This window comes from Piliocolobus tephrosceles, chromosome 3 (genome assembly GCF_002776525.5).
Source record: "Piliocolobus tephrosceles isolate RC106 chromosome 3, ASM277652v3, whole genome shotgun sequence".
NCBI classification, from domain to species: domain Eukaryota; kingdom Metazoa; phylum Chordata; class Mammalia; order Primates; family Cercopithecidae; genus Piliocolobus; species Piliocolobus tephrosceles.
Genome location: NC_045436.1, coordinates 102,948,240 through 102,968,143, shown reverse-complemented (window position 1 = coordinate 102,968,143; position 19,904 = coordinate 102,948,240). Strand labels below are relative to the sequence as shown.

The 19,904-nt window shown below is 35.3% G+C and overlaps 1 protein-coding gene across 3 annotated transcripts in view; it reads right to left on the bottom strand.

Moving 5' to 3' along the window:
• Positions 1 to 19,904, bottom strand: part of MAPK10 (mitogen-activated protein kinase 10) — a 357,025-nt gene that overhangs the window by 200,765 nt on the left and 136,356 nt on the right. The window lies entirely within an intron of this gene.

Below are 19,904 nucleotides of genomic sequence, written 5' to 3'. Positions count from 1 at the left end.
GGAGGGAGGGAGGAAGAAAGGAAGGAAGGAAGACAGTAATGCAGGAAATTAGGGGGAAAAAAATCTCTGAGGCATAGAGAAAGCAATTACCAAAATGCCAGAGTTTCCTCCTTCTCAGTAATTGCTTTAAATGTAAGTAGATTAAATTATTCTATCAAAAGACAGATGGGCAGAATGGATAGTTTTTTAAAAAAAAACATCCAAATATATGCTATCTATAAGTGATTCACTTTAGATCCAAAGACAGAAATAGACTGAAAGTCAGAGGATAGAAAAATATATTTTGTGCATCTAGCACGTTGAGAGGATCTCTTCAGGTCAAGGGTTCAAGACCAACCTGGGCAACATATCAAGACGTTGTCTGTACAAAATACACACACACACACACACACACACACACACACACACACACATTTGTTAAACTAAATGAAATGGACAAACTCCTAGAAACACAAAACCTACTACTACAGACTCAATTTAGAAAACCACAAAATCTGAATAGACCTGTAACTGGCAAGGAAATTAAATTATATATATATATAATTAGCTGGGTATGGTGGTGCACACCTGTATTCCTAGCTACTCAGGAGGCTGAGGCAGGAGGATCACTTGAGCCAGGAGTTCAAGTCTGCAATGGGCCATTATTACACCACTGCACTCCAGCCTGGGCAGCAAAGTGAGACCCTATCTTGAAAACAAACTAAAAAGGATATTCTATGCAAATAGTAACCACAAGAGAACAGGGATGGTTATACTAATATCAGACATAGTAACTTTAAAACGAAAAAAGTTTACAAGAGACAAACAGAGCACTTTATTAATAAAGCATTCAATATAAAAGAAGATATAACAATTATAAACATTTATTCACCTAACAATAGACCACCAAAATATAGGAAGCAAAAATTCACAAAATTGGAAGGAGAAATTGACAGATCTACCACAGTAGTTGGAGACTTCAACATCCTATTCTAAATTGTAAATATAACAACCACACAAATACAAATTATATGTAAATAGAGAACTTGAACAGCACAATAAATGAACAATAGCTAATAGATATATACAGAACCATCTTCCCCAAAACAAAAAAATATACATTATTCTCAAGTGCACATGGGACATACTCCAGAATAGGCCATATATTAGTCCAAGATGTAATACACCTATCTTCTCTGGTCACAACAGTATGAAGTTAGAAACCAATAACAGAGAAAAACTTAAAAATTCAGAAATTTGTAGAAATTAATAAAAATACTTTTAGACAACCAATGGATCAAATAAGAAATCATATGAGAAATTATAAAATACTAGGAGCTAAATTAAAATGAAAATACAACATAACAAAACCTATAAGCCACTGCAAAAGCAATGCTAAGGGAGAAATTTAGAGCTGCAAATGCTTACAATACAAAAGAGAGAAAGATCTTGAATAACAACCTAATTTTACAACTTAAGGAACTGGAAAAAGAAGAACATATTAAACTTGAACCTGGCAGATGGAAGAAAATAACAAAGATTTGAACAGAGACCAACAAAATAGAGAACAGCAAAGCAATAAAGGAAACTGTCAAAACCAAAAGTTTGTTTTTTAAAAAGATAAACAAAATTGACAATCTTTAGCTAGATTTACTAAGATAAAGAGGGAGGACTCAAATTGCCAAAATCAGAAATGAAAGTGGATATATGAGTGGGGACATTACTACAAATTCTAACAAAAGGAATAGGACAATACGAGATTACTATGATTAATTGTATGCCAACAAATTTGTTAAACTAAATGAAATGGACAAACTCCTAGAAACACAAAACCTACTACTACAGACTCAATTTAGAAAACCATAAAATCTGAATAGACCTGTAACTAGCAAGGAAATTAGATCAATAATCAAAAATATCCTGGCAAAGAAAAGGCCCTGGACCTAATGGCTTCACTGGTAAATTCTACCATTCTACCGTACCAAGAAGAACTAACTCCAATTATTTTCAAACTTTCCCTAAAAATTGAATAGAAGTAAACACTTCCAGACTCATTCTATGAGACCAATGTTGCTCTGAAACAAAAGCCAGACAAAGATACCACAAGAATTTAAAACTGTAGGCCAATATCCCTGTGAATATTGATGGAAAAATCCTCAACAAAATATTGACGAACTCTTAGCAACAAAATACTAGCAACACATTAAAAGGATTATATACCATGACCAAGTGAGATTTCTTGCTAGAATGCAAGGATGGTTCAACATACAAAAATCAATCAATGTGGTATATACATCTCATTAATAGAATGAAGAAAAACATTATGTGATTATTTTAATTGATGCAGAAAAAGCATTTGACAAAATTCAACACCCTTTCATGATTTAAAAAAACACTCAACAAACTAAAAATAGAAGGAAAACTATCTCAACATAATAAGAACCATATATGAAAAACTCATCATGAACATCATATTCAATCATGAAAGACCAAAAGATATTTGTCTAACATCAGGAACAAGGTAAGGATGTTCACTTTTACCCCTTCTCTTCAACAAATTTCTGGAAGTTTCAGCCAGAGCAATCAGGGAAAAAAACAGGAAAGACGTAAATAAAGCAAGGACATCCAAATTTGAAAGGAAGAAGTACAATTATCTTTGTTCACAGATAATCTGTTTTTCTACATAGAAAACCCTTAAGATACCTTAAAAAAAAAAAAAAAAAAAAAAAAAACCTGTTAGAACTGATAAACAGATGCAGCAAAGCATCAGGATACAAAGTTAACACACAAAAATCAATTGCATTTCTATACGCTAACAATGAACAATCTGAAAAGGAAATTATGAAAACATTTCAAATTATAACAGCATCACAAAGAATGAAATACTTAAGGATTGACTTAACCAAGAAGGTAAAAGACTTGTACAATGAAAACTAAAGAAAAAAATACTGAAATGTATTTTTAAAAGGCATAAAAAATAGACATCTCATGTTCATAGACTGGATGTCTTAATATTATTAAGATGTCAATACTAGCCAATGCTATATGCAAACTCAATCCAATCCTTATCAGAATCACATTGATTTTTGCAAAAACAAACAAATCCACCCTAAAATTCATATGAAGTCTCAAGGAACCTTAAGTAGCCAAAACAATCTTGAAAAATAGGACCCTCAGAAATAAACCTTGGCATAAACAGTCAATTAATTTTCAACCAAGATGCCAAGACCATTCAATGGTGAAAGGACAGCCTTTTCAACAAACAGTACTGGGACAACTGTATATCCACATGCAAACAAATGAAGTTGTACCCTTACCTAACACCAAACGCAAAAGTTAACTAATAATGGATCAAAGATTTAAACGTAAGAGCAAAAAATGATCAAACTATTATAAGAAAACACAGAACAAATCTTCACAATATTGAATTGTTAATTATTTCCTGGATATAACATGAAAGACACAGGCAACAAAAGCAAAAATAGACAAATTGGAACTTCATAAAAATTAAAAATTTGTGCATCAAAGGATACTGTCAATAGAGTGAAAAGGCAACCTATGGAGTGAGAGAAAATATTTTCAAATAATACGAATAAAAAGAGATACAAATCCAAAACATGTAGAAACTAACACTAAATAATTTTTTTTTAATATTCAAGTTGGCTGGGTGCAGTGGCTCATGCCTGTAATCCCAGCACTTTTGGGAGGCCAAGGAGGGTGGATCCTGAGGTCAGGACATCAAGACCATGATCGCCAACATGGTGAAACCCCGTATCTACTAAAAATACAAAAAATTACCAGTCATGGTGGTGTTCACTTGTAGTTCCAGCTACTCAGGAGACTGAGGCAGGAGAATTGCTTGAACCCGGGAGGCGGAGGTTGCAGTGAGCTGAGATTGTGCCACTGCACTCCAGCCTGGGCGACAGAGTGAGACTCTGTCTCAAAAAGAAAACCCATTCAAGTATTCAAGCTACCACCTCACATCCACTGGGATGGCTATTATTTAAAAAAAATAAAATAAAAAAATCAAACAAACGAAACTACAGAAAATAACAAGTGTTGTTGAGGATGTGGAGAAATTCGAACCCTTGTGCACTACTGGCGAAAATGAAAATTAGTAGAGCTACCATGGAAAACAGCACAGCAGTACCTTAAAAAATCAAAAATAGAATTACCATATAATCCAGCAATTCCATGCCTGGTTACATGCCCAGAAGAATTGAAAGCAGGGTCTCAAAGAGGTATTTGTACACCTGTCTTCATAGCTGCATTATTCACAATAGCTAAAACATGGAAGCAATTCAAGTGTCCATCCAGGGATGAATGGATTAGCAAAATGTGCTATATATGTACAATGGAAAAGTATTCACCCTTAAAAATGAAGGAAATTCCGACATGCTATTATTGGTGATAGTTGCACATGATCAATGTACTTAATACTACTCAATTGTACAATTAAAAATGGTGAAGATGGCAAATTTTGTTCTGTGTATTTTGCCACAACAGAAAAAGTTGAAAGAAAAACAATGTAATTAAGATTTAAATAGCAATGCCATACCTAAGAACTTATACTAAAGAAGTAATCAAATATCTATATTTTAATCTAAAGATTAATCCATAAGAATGTTTACCACAGCATTATTTATAATAAAATAATGGAAACACTAAATGTTCAATAAAAAGGAAATGATGAAGTAATTACTGTTAGAAATAGAACATAATTCCACTTAGTTATTTATAAATGATGACACGGATACATGTTCATAATATATTGCAAAATGGAAAAAATTGGTAACAAAAGAATATTACAATACGTCCCCAATCTTTTAAAACAAATATAGATACAAATATAGTTTTAGAAGATATAGATAGAAATATGCACATTAATAACTCTGTGCTTTTATGTATGTTTGTTTCATAATGAAAAATGCATATTTTTAATAAGGTGAAATATTACAGTATGAGAAAGAATAACAGATTCAGATATTTTGAACTGAAGGAAAACATAGTAAACACCTGAGCAACTTATTTTCGTGAGAAACCAGAGGTCTAAATGGTAAATGGTTAGGAAACTTTCAAAATTTATACGTCTCATCCATGAGGCAATAAGGAGTCAGATCTAAATGCCCAAATGCTATGCATTAAACACAGATTACATTTCTCACTAAAATTTGGCCAGCAAACACTTGAAACATCTTAAAAACTATCTCTTAGGAATTGATTTTTTCTCCGCTGGTTGTTCCTAAAATTCATGTATTTGGGGCCTGAACCTAGACACACGTATTTCATTTATTTTTCTAAAACATTCTGTACAGAATTATATTAATATAGAGAAACAAGATTTTTTTCTGTCATCCTTATAATTTGTAAAATCAATAAACTATTCTTAAATTGGTTCAACAGTTCAGGTTTCACTAAGAATCACAAAAACCATTTACACAGGTGAAGTATCCAAACCATTATTTTTTGCCTAGTTATATCTTTTCCTTCAACATTTCTCAATGCATTTTGTCATTATACCTATTAAGTGGCATACAACTCAGCTCCTTGGTTATTCCAAGAAACTCTATATACCACCACCACAGCCATCACCTGACACACAGAATACTCAGCATGTAACATCCTTGTATTCTCCACATCATTGCTAGGTTTGTATATGTACACATGTGAATTATACATGGTCGTTTTTTTCTAAATAGTTACTGGAAAGAAAAGATGGTATTATTTTCCTTAATGATTCCTCATTAATAAGATACATATTTGTAAAGCACAAAACACATTATCTCCTATATGGTAAATACGATATATATGCTCATATATATATATATATAATTTGATAGATAAGTAAATAACAGTTCACATCACAGAAGATAAATACATATTGACTACAAGTCTCAAATTAAAAATAAAAATGGAATGTTGTCCACAAGATCATTTTGATTTTTATTTAGAATTACTTATAAAGAGAAGTAGAATTATTTATATGTATAGTCATGTTTAATATTAACCTCATTTTTAAAAGAAAATTTATTCCAATTCTCATCATGCTGATTCAATGAATAATTCTATAAATATTTAACGGTATCTATTCTGAGTGAGGCACTATACTGAGGACTTCATGAACAAAAATGAACAACTCAAAAATAAAAAGCCAAAATTAGTGCCTTTAAGGAATTCCCATTAGTTTAAAATATTGTACATACATATAAGCTTATTATTTATTTATTTATTTTGAAATGGAATCTTGCTCTGTCACCCAGGCTGGAGTGCAATGGCTCAATCTCGGCTCACTGTAAGTAACCTCTGCCTCCAGGGTTCAAGTGATTCTACTGCCTCACCTTCCTGAGGCGCCCGCCACCACACCTGGCTAATTTTTTATATTTTTAGTAGAGACAGGGTTTCACTGTGTTAGCCAGGATGGTCTTGATCTCCCGACCTCGTGATCCGCACACCTTGGCCTCCCAAAGTGCTGGGATTACAGGTGTGAGCCACCCACTCAGCCTAGACTTATTTTTAAATCTTAAAATTTTAACATTTTAAATTTTTGTAAGATGGCCTTTGAAAATATGTTTATTATAACACATATGGGCATAATAATAAGCCATAAGAAAAAAAATACACTTTGGGCAATTAATTTAAAAGGCAAAATGAAATCTTAATTCCTCTGAACAAGTAGTAGTATTGCTTTAATTATATATCCTCCAAATAACTAGGCCAATAGGGGCTATTAATTAGGTGAAATGTCAACTTGAATCCTGGAGAGGTGCTGAACTTACATGAAGAAATCTATCCCGTAAGTGATGTGGAAAAATCTAACGATATAATGAGCAGAATAAATTCAGAGGTCACTCTGTCTCCCAGTCACTTAGCAACTGATTTGTAGTGAAGAAGGCAAGAGGGAATTGATTTGTAAAAATAATTAACCATATACTAAATAGTAGAGATAGGTGAAAAGGAGACTGGAAATGGAAGCAGCTTTACCCAGGGCTTCCAGCCAACTCTTCTTTTAGGGAGGAAAATTCATTATGACACAAAAGCCCCAGACACAATGTTTACCTCCCTTCCTTTTATCCATACATCTATCTGACTTCCCCACTTTCCTGTTTCTATTGACAGACTTCATGAGCACACATGTAAACCTAAACTCTTTCTCTTTGTCACCATAGTTTTCTTTGTCTTTCTTTTTTCCCAAAAAGAGATTGAGAGAGAAAGAGAGAGATTTCCATGGTTTTGGGGGCAGATTTCTCACACTTGCCCCTTTCTGCAGGCATAATTAGCACACATCCTCTCTTGCACAACCAAACTCTTTTAAATTCCAAAGTAAAGCACATTACTACAAACTTGAGTCACAAGTACAAACACTCATTTCATTTAGCAGCATAAAGATTTCTGTTTGGTTTTTCTAATTGGCCAGTACTATGTAAAATAAAGGAAGAAAAGGAGGATATTTGGGATATTTTCCTAGTAAACTCAAATCACAATCCAATGCTTCAAGCAGAATAAGCCATAAATTCTCACAACATCAATGTTTTCTTAATTTATTATTTTAGCCCACTTGCAATGGATATTTGAAAATAATATTTCTTATAAGAATAACATTATTTCTGGAAATATGGAAATACATCTCTTATTGTTTTGAAATAATTAATAAGGATGTCAGGTAACCCCTAACCTCTTACAGGAAGGTCATTTATTTAATGATAAGGTCATTATTTAATGATGATAACATAAATTAGTAGACAACTTTGAAGACTTTAAAATAATTCAGTCTTTTACAAGAAAAATATTTTATATTTTTCAGGTATAATATCAATATTCTTATATTCATGTGGCTTTAATATCTGTTAACATAAACCAAAGCAAGTTGTAGGTTATGGGCTGGTAAGAAGAGAACAACCATCTATTGAAAACTGTCTACAGATAAGTGCTTTGTATAAATTAATTGCTTTAATATTTTCTTTTCTAGAAATGTGTATACGAATTACAATATATTACTTAATATTATGACATAAAACTGCACACACTTTTGCAAATCATATGTTTACACATTTTATCCACATCCAATTTAAGTTATGATACATTGAGTTGCATTTACTATTTTAAAATAGCAATTATAAAACTTATTATAGGAAAAAACTGTATAAACAAAGGCATCTTAATATGGCCCAAAACTAAATAAAATGTTAAGCTATATAATCTTAGTTTGCTTTACTTTCATCTGTGACATTTTATGATTGGTTGGAATGTCACAACAACAAAAATTAAGTTCAAATAAAACATTAAATGGCTGGCCTGTATGGAGCCATCACTTACCACTTATGAGAGTTACTCATGCCAAACGCGTCATCCAGAGTTAAAAAAAAAAAAAAAAAAAAAACAAGGTTGACAATACACTAATTTGACCTCTGCATATTGTGAATTGAGTAATCTGTAATGTTGGAAAACATAAGACTAGTGTAGGAATAATATGGAGATTGGATGGAGGCAGGAAACTAGGGGCAAAGATGCCAGAAGCAGCTCTTCCTTAAATTCTATTTAGTCCTAAATAATTTAAGAATTTAAATGAAAAGAGAAGCATATTTTCCATATTTACACACATATATGATTAACTGGCTGATATTTAGAAGGAAATATACATTTTTACATTGAACTTCACTTGTGTTTAGAGTTAGAAAAGCAAGTTTAAAATTTTACAAGTAATTTTTAACAGTAAATAGAATAATAATTTAGGTTTCTTCTAATGACATGCAGCCTAATATATTTATATGGCATTTCTATCTAGCATTTTAGCATTTGGATCAAGGCAAAGGGCAAACGTCTCTTTTTTATTTATTTTATCTCATTTTTTACTATCCCAAACTCTAGGCTGTCTATAACCTTTAAATGTATTCAGTAGATTCAGTTATGTCTTAATTGTTGAACAACATAAGGGTCTTTTGAAGGAATGTTTTAACTAATAACAGATAATTATTATTTTTATTTTCTATATCATTTTCCTGTCCAATGAACATGTTTGGGTAAGTTCCCCCTTTCCCTAGCTTAAATTGTCACTTAGGCTAGTCCACTGAGCTAGCCCACAGAGTCTCCTGAATAGAAGGGGGCTGGGAAATGCCAGTCAGTCAGGGACAGACAGACACCCAAGGAGAGGTTTAGAAATGAAAATTCAGTGTGAAGCTAGAAAGACAAAATGGAGAAGTGATCACAGGCTAGGACCAAACTAAACAGAAGCGAGGAGGTGCAAATCCTGAGCAATCGCCTCAAGAATAATGCCATCCAGCATGCCATTGGCTTTTACAGGTCAATGGCTTGACAGGAGTAATTCAAAATGTGAAAGTAAAAAGCCACATCAGGTGGCTACTCTGCTAATTCATCTTATGCAGCAAACAAGGCAGTGTAAAAATTGCAGTAACCAAGCAAATTTATAGATAATAAAGGAGTTTTGGATATGGTTTGGATCTGTGTCCCCACCCAAATTTCACAATCAAGTGTATTTTTGGGTTTTGTTTTTTATAAAAACAGGGTCTCACTCTGTCACGCAGGCGGGAGTTCAGTGGGGGTAATCACAGGTCACTGCAGGCTTGACCTCCTGGACTCAAGAGATTCTCTCACCTCAGCCTCCCAAGTAGCTGGGACTAAAGATGCACACCACCACATCTGGCAGATTTTTGTTTTTTTGTAGAGACAGTGTTTTGCCATGTTTCCCAGGCTGGTCTCAAACTCCTGGGTTCAAGGGATCCACCCGCCTCAGCCTCTCAAAATGCTTACAGGTGTAAGCCACTGAGCACAACATCTCATGTTTAATCGTAATCCCTAGTGTTGGAGGTGGAACCTGGTGAGAAGTGATTGGAACAGGGGGGTGGAATTCTCACGAATGGGTTAGCACCATACCCTCACCACTGCTCTTGTAATACTGAATGAGTTCTTGTGAGATCTAGTTGTTTAAAAGTGTGTAGCACCTCCCCTTCACTCTCTTGCTCCTGCTCCAGCCATATAAGACATGCCAGCTTCCCCTTCAACTTCTGCCACAATTGGAAGTTTCCTGAGGCCTCCCCAGAAGCTACACAGATGCCAGAATCATGCTTCCTATACAGCCTGTGAAACTGTGAGCCAATTAAACCTCTTTATTAATTACTCAGTCTCAGGTATTTCTTTATAGCAGTGAACAAACAGACTAATATACACATTCTTCATTTATAAAGGATGATGCTGTATAACACTCAAATCCTCTCTTCTAAACCATGGCACCCATTTCTCCAAATGCCAGGAGTTTTGCTTGCTGACAGCACACAGCTGAGCCGTTTCCTAAACATGGCCCTCTGCTAAAAGGAGATTCCCTGCCCAAGGTTACTTCTCTTCCCCGGTGACTGTGCAATGCAAGGTACAAAGCCCTCATACCACCTCCACACTTTGCCTTAACTTGGGGCATCACCATAGGGTCATTGCAACTTCACAGATACCCATGGGATTAGCTGAGGTCTCTGTTGCAACTGCATGGTGCCCAAGCAAAGCCTAAGACTTCATAATACAGTACAGCTTGTATTTATAGCCTTTGCAGACCAGTTAAAAATAGAAATAAGTCTTTGTCTTTGTGAAGGATCCCAAAATAGGTGGAAAGCAGTACCCAGCCTCTTCCTACTGAAGCGGAAGTCCATTTTGTTCTTGACTGGTCCTCCAGGCCTCCAGAAGATCTATGCACCCCCCAATGCATGTTTACACACAATGTTTGAAGGCAACTTCCGAACTTCATCCAACCTTCTCCAGGAGCACAGGAATTTCATCACACTGATGACATCTTCCTCTAAGGAGAGTCAATTCACACACTTACTCAGGACATGCAAACATTCACAAATGAGTTCACAAAGAGAAAATGTGCCATTGCCCACACACAGTACAAGGCCTCATCGCCTTGGTTAAATTCCTAAAAATTATGTAGCAAGTCAAGAATCACTCCATCCCTGACACTGTCAAGAAACACCATTGACCCTCAGCACCCACAAGCTCAACATCTTTTAAGCCTTGTGGATTCTTGAGGCAATATATTCCACATTGCAAAATTTACAAATTTTACATTTTAAACTTACTTTTTACCAAATTTAAAATTTTACCATTTAGGGTGTTACATATCAGCTCCTCTTTAATGAGGCCCCCTTTTACAACAGAAGGCTCTAGAATCTGCCCAAATTTGCAGTGCAACTAGCATTCACACTAGTGCCTCCCTCCCCCAAGACTTCTTCACTTTAGAAACCTCCTCTCATGTCTCCTGGAATATCTGGATCATCTATAATGGCCCTAACTTGCCCGTGGACTCTGTGATGAGTCCTGTGAACATTGTACTGTTCGATACCATACTACACACCATTAGAACAGCACTGTTGGCTGCATTCTGTGCTCTCCTGAGGACAGAGGCTCTCACAGGGCTTGAGCCCTCAAATCCCCATACCCACCTGCACATTATGCTTTCGGTCATGAAAACAGCACCTGGAAAGCTCAGCACTACCACTGAAGCCTCCTTGCTACAGATAGAGACAAACCTGGCAAATTCCACCTGCAGGAGGCAGTAGCCTCCTCTATCCCTAAATCTCACCCCTCCCTCTTCCTCCTCTGCACCACATCTGGGCAAACTAATAAGAAGGCCCAGATGCTCCCTCCTCTGGTGCCAACAGGAAGTTCAAATCGCACAAGCCCTGGCCCATACATAAAAGAACTCTCGCTTTGCCCCCACCCCCTAAACACAGTAAAATCCCAAGACAGTATCTTTTCCCTGCTTTTCATATCACTCTTGGACCTGCTGAGAAACATATCCTCCTCTCCCCAGAAAGCCTCATTATAAATAATTATGTAAATAATTAGATACCCACAAGAGGGTATCTCTTGTGGCATGTGTGGCATCATCAATCTTTACACCTGAACCAAATTTGTGGGAGGGATGTCTATCCTTCCTCTGGACGGTGACTTAGACACACCCCAGTTTTTGTGTAAACCTTTTTTGAATTTAGTTGCCGTTCTTTATGATCCAAAATATCATATGTAGGAGTTGGAACCCTACCTCGGTTCTGATTATCTGAGAGCACTGAACAAATGAAAAATTGTCAATATTTTCATGTAAGAAGTATTTATTTAATGTATACTATGGGCCTGGAATTCTGCTTGACACTAAGAATACAGAGGAGTCATCAGTCTAATAGGAAAGATGGATATTAATACCATTTTAAGAAATGTAAATTTTCAACTGTGATAAATGCCAGGGAAGAAAAGTATATCATTATGTTATATGAACCTATCAATTCTAATGGAATCAGTCCTAGACAGTGAGAAATATTAAGGAAGTGATATATTGGCTGAAAGCTTAAGAATGAGTGGAAGTCCACTAGGTAAAAAGGGAAGGGAACAGAATTCCAGGTGGAGGGACTAGTGAAGACACAATGGCAGAGGAATCATAGAGAATGTGAGGGACTGAAAATCAGAGCAACCATTGAAGGGCTTCGGGCTAAGCATGACTTTATCAGATTTGTGTTTGAATGATTACATCGAGTCAGTATGAAGAATGAATTAAAGAGGATAGATATATTAATGATCAAATACCAATAACCCAATATCAATGCTATTGATGTAATTCACAAGCATATGTATCCCTTCCCTTTCTTTGCCCCCAAATTTAAGATAACATAATCAATGCACAAGATTTGATAAATCTGAGTTTGTGTTCTCCCTCAAAATTAGAAAAAAAGGTCAGAGAATCTCATCTTCTGAAATGGAAGTATAAAAATATTATCCAAAATGAATGAGACTAGCCTTATTATTCATTTACAGAAATAACATCTTAAATACAATTCTCTATTGCAATGAAAATTAAATCTCATTTATTTTGCAGTAATCTAAAATTTATAGGCAGCAGATGTTTAGTTGGCCTAAAGGAACCTTGAAGTTAACTGTTCTCAATTAGTGTGTAAATTTAACTGCTAAAGTAATTTAATATCCTAGGGGAAAACATAATGTTAATACTCATGCAAGAATCCAAATAGGTCAATATATTTGTTTTCTGTGCAGAAAAGAGTTAACAGCAGGCCTGAGGCTGTTATCCCTAGAAATCCCTGCTTAGAAGTTTGACCCTGACCTGGAGTATAGAAACTTGGAGGTGGAGAGGGTTTTCACCAATGTCAGAACTGATGAGAGCGTCATCACTGTTTGTATTAACAATGTGGTTTATGCTGAATACCTGCTTTCCTCCTGAAAGTCTCAAATTTTGGTACATCCCAGACACAGAATGCCTACATGACTAGCCACCAATAAATCCTTGGGCTGTGAGATTTCAGTGAGCCTCCCTGGTAGACAAGTAGTCGCAATCTGTTGCTGTAGGAAATGGGCAAGTCCTACATGACTCGACTGACAGAAGACTCTTGAAAGCTTGTGTGTGGTTCCCTGTGAATTTCACCCCCTGGGCCATTTTCTTTTGCTAGTTCACTTTGTATCCTTTCACTATAATAAATCTAACTGTGAATATAACTTTGTATTTTGAGTTATCTGAGTCCTCCTAGCAAATCATCAAACTTAGTGGTGGTCTTTGGGATCTGCCCCCAACATATTTTCTATATTTTATCGGTAATGTAACGAGAGAGTGAATATATCATTTATTGCTATTTAAAAAGCTTTATGCTCAATAGGCATTAACAAAACATTAATATATTAATTACCTAGATGCATTTAAGAGTAATAGGGAATATTTCCAAAAGGCAATGTATTATTGGTGCCCACTGATACAAGCTTCGATATTAACTTTCTCTCCAATACATTCTCCGTAAATGTTTTCTAAGCCTATCTCCCCTAATGGATATGTGGATTTAGATATATGTGTACATATAGATATGGACATGGACAGGCACACTCTCATACATTTAGAAAAAGAAAGTAGATACAGAGCGGGATGTTTAACAACAGTTTTCTGAAACAATATATACAGAAAAACCTTTTGATTATGACAGCATATAGGATAATACAAATGGTCTTCATATACAGTAATCATATATGGAGTTTCATTTTTAAAAAGTTAGAAATGTTTTTCCTTGCATAGGGATTTCTGGCTTTCAGCATCTGCTGACACACTTTGTTCTCATTGAAGTGGGTTTGGCAGGCATGATTTTACAGAACATAAATCTAAGTGTGTGAGGGGCTCACAGGACAACTAAGCGGCAAGCTTCTGAACTGTCACTTGGGTATCTAAATAGGCTAGGCTTACTCTCCATTTAAAGCCACACTTTACCAGGTTTCAAGTGGAAAGTTGTACTTCAAGATCATAGCGCATTTTAAAATCCTTAGATGATGTAAATACAATGGGACACAGAAAAAATAGAGGAAAAACTTAGCATATTACCAATGGCAGGTTAAAAGATCACTAATTTCAGTGGGCAATATCATAGTACATTATGCCAGAGTTTAAAGATATTTCAAAATTCCTTTGTAGCACATAGGTTAGTATAGTAACCAGCATTAAACCTTGAATATATTTTCCCTCTGAGGGATTTTAATTGGACATTTTAAATTGCATATTATTTTCATCAGTTTCTGAGCAATTTACCCAACAATGCAAGATTCCAAGAGGAAGTCATCACCTTAATTTCTCCTCAAGAATTTTAAAGACAGTTCCAGAAAATCAGAAATGACAGATATGCCTGGAATTTCATTTCTATTCCATGTTACGACAGTGTACTAAAACATTCTATGTTCTATATTACAAGTGAGAAAGCCATTTCCAGTGAGAATGAATTCCTGAAGAGTCTGACATAGCTGTCCCTGAGCATTTGCCAATATCATTTCAAACAATTATAGGTCCTCCATGTGAGACATGTATACTCCCAAAGCTATGCAAATCTAATTTACCTAACTTCACTTGGTAACATATTTTCATTGGATTTGACAAATTGCTTTTCCTGATTTTTTGAAAAAATACGGTTTTTTTGTCCAATAACAACATATCGTGAACATCATAATTTGTCTTGTCAGTCATGGTAACGTAGAGATCTTGATGAATCAGAAATAAAAGGGTTCTCTCACACTACTCCTCACATATTTGCTCTCCTAGAGGTGACAAAGTGTAAATATCTACTTTGCAGAATATAAAGATGTTTAGAAAAAAAGACACATAGATGGTATTATTGTCGGGTCTCTAAGAATATTTTCTCACCTGTCAGTAATATCGATTACAAGATAGGGTCTGTCCTAAAGGACATTTAGACCAGCCTTGGAGAATATGTATGACCAAACTAAAACTCTTCAGAGATACTCAAAAAAAAAAATGACATTACTCACACAGGGACCAAAAAATATATACCATAAGCAATATTAATATGGGATCTGCCCACATTACTTAAAATGAAGTTTCTTTGTCCTGTCCCTACTTGCCTCTCTATCCCTGTTTCCTTCCTGTCCTTACCTCACATTTTGTTTTAATTCTAAATTACTTATGATGTCTGTTCTAAAAGTGTACTTAGGGTTTGTTTGAATCAGATATAAGACATGCTGACACAGAAATGACTGTCATGAAGGAAGAAGTCCATACTCACAGATCCCTAGAAACAGTAGGCACTGCACACCACCGAGGGCTATGTGGGGAAAAACCAGGGTAGGTCAGGAGGTGAGAGGAGAGAGTATGGCCCAAATCCTCATTGCCCTTTTATTGAAAAGGAATGGAAATGGCATGGTTAGGTATACTGAGTAAGCTTAGGATTGGATAGCTTGAATAATTTTATAGGACTCTGGGCTATAGGAACTGTCCCTCGCTGTCTGACACCTGGTCCTGGGGTAATTGAGGGCAGGAGTATAATAGGTTGGTGTGTAGGACAGTTTGATAAAGGAAATGGTTAGGAGCACGGGCTCTGCATTGTTTGGCTTGTGTGTTTATGAAAAGGGTACTTGCAGGAGGGTCATTTTCTATCTCTAGGAATTAGCTAGCTCTAGGAAGGGCAATCTCTCCAGGATCAAGGCCCCAGATGCCAGAGAATCAGGGTCACAGAAAAAACAGTAAGTGTCATGTATCACAATACCATGTTCTTTTTTCCTTCCCCCTTTCTCCTGCCGCTTCCTCTATCTGAAATCCTTCTCCCATATACTTCTACTTTTTAACTTATTTTTATATTTTACAACTCAATTGAGTTATAAATTCATCTCAGAAGCCTTGTCAGATCACTCTTGCTAGACCTAGACTGGGAAATTGCCACTCCAGGGTGTTCACAAGACATTGTAGGCATAATTCTATCACCCTTTGTATCTTATTTATAAGTGTATCTTCTAAGTCTTAATTATAAATGTCTGTTACCGACCATACAATGAACTTCTTCAGGAAATAAATATCTGATCCATGGTTGTATCCCCAGCACTTCACATAGTAGGCATTAAATAAATATTTGTTGAACAAAAGAAGACAGATTCCCAGGTAAGCTATGGTTTCTCTCAGCCTAGCTTAATGTCTTATTTTGAGTCCTTCATGAGCAACAATGACTATAAAATATAGTTTAAGTATATTTAAGCGTATTTCAACTACACTAATTTCATTACATAACAAGACTATGCATAGTTCAAAATGCAGCAACATTCACTTATGGTTCTACAGGTCTCTAAATGTACTGTCTTTCAGAGAAAGCAAGAATGAAAAGTTTAAACAAATACTTCATATACTGAAATTTTCAACATTCATTATGAGTTTTCAAGGCAACTAAAAGTTGCCTAGCAATACTCTGTTGAAATTTTGTTAAGTTTAAACATAAAGATCCTAATTAAACACCAATGGGAAGAGCAAAGTTAATTCCAGGGTCCACGTGAAGTTTAATTTTTTTCACACTCCCACATTTCCAAATACAACAATCATGTACTGTTAAAATATTTTACTGTGCACACTCGCAAATACATCAATTATATGCCATTAAAATATTATCAATGAGCTGAAATTTTGCTATAATAAAATAATAAAGTAGCCAAGGTTAAAAGATTATATGGCAGCAGTATGTGTGGGGTCATTAAGATGAGTCTATATTATGCCTACACCTGAAAAAGAAATTCCTATTACATTAGTAAATGTTAATCAAGTTTCAATCACATGGAAATAACTTACGAACCCTACAAGTATCCAGACTCTCTTTTTTCTAGTACCTGTCCCTATCTAAAAACTACTCACTTTATAGTAGAATAAACTGATATGGCCAGTGTTACGAAGGAAATTAACATTCTTATTGGTTAACTAAAAATGCAGGAAAAGAACTAGCTTTTTTCATTGTATGCATGATTGAAAATATTAAATATATAGGAACTTTCTCATTTTTTACTCTCTAACTACTTAGGATTTTATTTTTTGAAAAAAGTGGTGGCTCACGCCTTTTATGGTTATATGGTTATATGGTGGCTCACGCCTATAACCAAGGCACTTGGTGAAGCTGAGGAGAGAGGACTACTTGAGCCCAGGAGTTCAATACCACCCTGGGCAACATAGTGAGACTCTTTCTCTACGAAAAAATTTAAAAATTAGCTGGGTATGATGGTATGCACCTATGGTTCCAGCTACACAGGAGGCTGAGGCAGGAGGATTGCTTGAGCCCAGGAGGTCGAGACTGCTATGAGCCATGTTCGCACGGCTGCACTCTAGTGTGGGCAACAGAGTGAGATCCTGTCTCAAAATACAATAAAATATAACGATATGTTCATAGAACACTCTTGAGTTGTCAGATCTGAAAATAACCAATCATGGTTTAGATAAAAAGGCACTTCCCCGTTTTAATCTTTAAGTGATTTTTGAAAAGGTAAATTTATACAGTTTGATTGATTAAAAAATATATTTCCGGGCCGGGCATGGTGGCTCATGCCTGTAATCGCTGCACTTTGGGAGACCGAGGCGGGCAGATCACCAGGTCCGGAGATTGAGACCCTCCTGGCTAACACAGTGAAACCCCGTCTCTACTAAAAATACAAAAAATTAGCGGAGCGTGGTGGCGGGGGCCTGTAGTTCCAGCTACTAAGGAGGCTGAGGTGGGAGAATGGCATGAACCCGGGAGACGGAGCTTGCAGTGAGCTGAGATCGCACCACTGCATTCCATCCTGGGCCACAGTGCGAGACTCCGTCTTAAATATATATATATACACCCAATATATAGTTCCCTATATATATATTCCCTATATATATTTCCATATATATATATATGTATATTTCCCATTGAGTTCTGTGTTTCATTTTAAAGGTGATTAACTTCATCTTTAAATGGGAAATTAAGCATGTGAACTGCCAGTGTATGAATTGCCATATGACTTTAAATTGTACCACTCAAAGAAAACAACACATAACACATAAAGGTTTGGCATATCCCTCGCTGAGGGAATGTTCAAAAGAGTGTGACGTGCCTACATGTATGCTACTGTTTTCTACTAATTTTAAAAATAGATTATCTCTTCTAATTTTACCTCAGAAATATATTTTTGTCACCATTCTGCTTACACGGAAAAAACTACAAGGATAAATTTCTGGAATTATTGATCTATATCACTCATCAACCTAATACTTAACTAAATATATAAAAATTAATGTTACCTCTATACTAATGAAATTGTACTTGTACAAGTTCACTTATTAATTTCCTTAGTATAGAACTAATTTATAAATTATTTCTTTAAAACTGCCCTTGATTTATTCCCCTTTATTTCTATGCAATTTAAGTTTTAGCAAAATATTACTACTTCAATGTTTTTAATCTCAAAATATCATATAATGACATCTGGTCAACATTTAATCATCTAGTTTTATAGTAATTATAAAGTCTCTGCCCTTTTAAATACTTGCTTAGTCTGCTTTTTGTTTTATTCATGACCTTTTTTTATCTGCTTAGATAGGAATGGCAGTTTAACAGTCGTGGGAAGAATGGTCTAAAAATCTAGACCCAGGATAACTGGAAAAGGGATGCTGGAGGAATATCTAATTTTAGGTCCATTTGAACATTTTATCAGAAAATATGAATTGATAAGCATTAGAATCTTCAGCCAAGACCAATGCTAACAAGAAAGTGAAAATGCGAGAAGAGAATTTTTAATCTCATGAATTAATTGGTTATTAAAATAATTTCTATGGCATGTCCTATAACTGCATTGTAGATATTTAAAATGAGTTATTCATTATTACCTCTAAAGAGCTTTTACCAGTTGTGTAGAAGTATAATTACCAGAAAAAATACATATAATCTTTGGGTCACACTTACACTAAAAAAATTATTTGTTTTTTATTTGAAATTCACCTTTAACTGTGCATCCTGCATTTTTATTTGTCAAATTTGGTAACCTATATAGAAGGACAATTATAGGGGCAGGGCAAGGTGACTCATGCCTATAATCCCAGCACTTTGGGAGGTTGAGGCGGGTGGATCATGAGGTCAAGAGATCAAGACCATCCTGGCCAACATGATGAAAGCCAGTCTCTACTAAAAAAATAAAAATAAAAGTAAGAAATAAAAAAAATTAGCCGGGTGTGGTAGTGGGTGCCTGTAGTCCCAGCTACTCGGGAGACTGAGACAGGAGAATCGCTTGAACCTGGGACGTAGAGGTTGCAGTGAGCTGATATCACACCACTACACTCCAGCCTGGTGACAGAGCAAGACTCCGTCTCAAACAAATAAATAAATAAATAAAAATAAAAGAAAAAAAGTACAATTATAGGGACAGTAATTCATTTTCCCCTCACATTTGAATTAAAGAAAATCTTGATCTTTAATGTTGTAAAAATATATGTTCTTAGACAGGACCAACTACATAATGTGCAGAGCCTTATGTAAAATGAAAATGCAGGACCCTTTTGAACTATTATTATTTCAAGATGGCAACAGTAGAGCACTAAGCCAAATGCCCATGAAGCCTGGGCTATTCTTAGAAATGTAGAATCCTAGACATTAGGTTATATATAA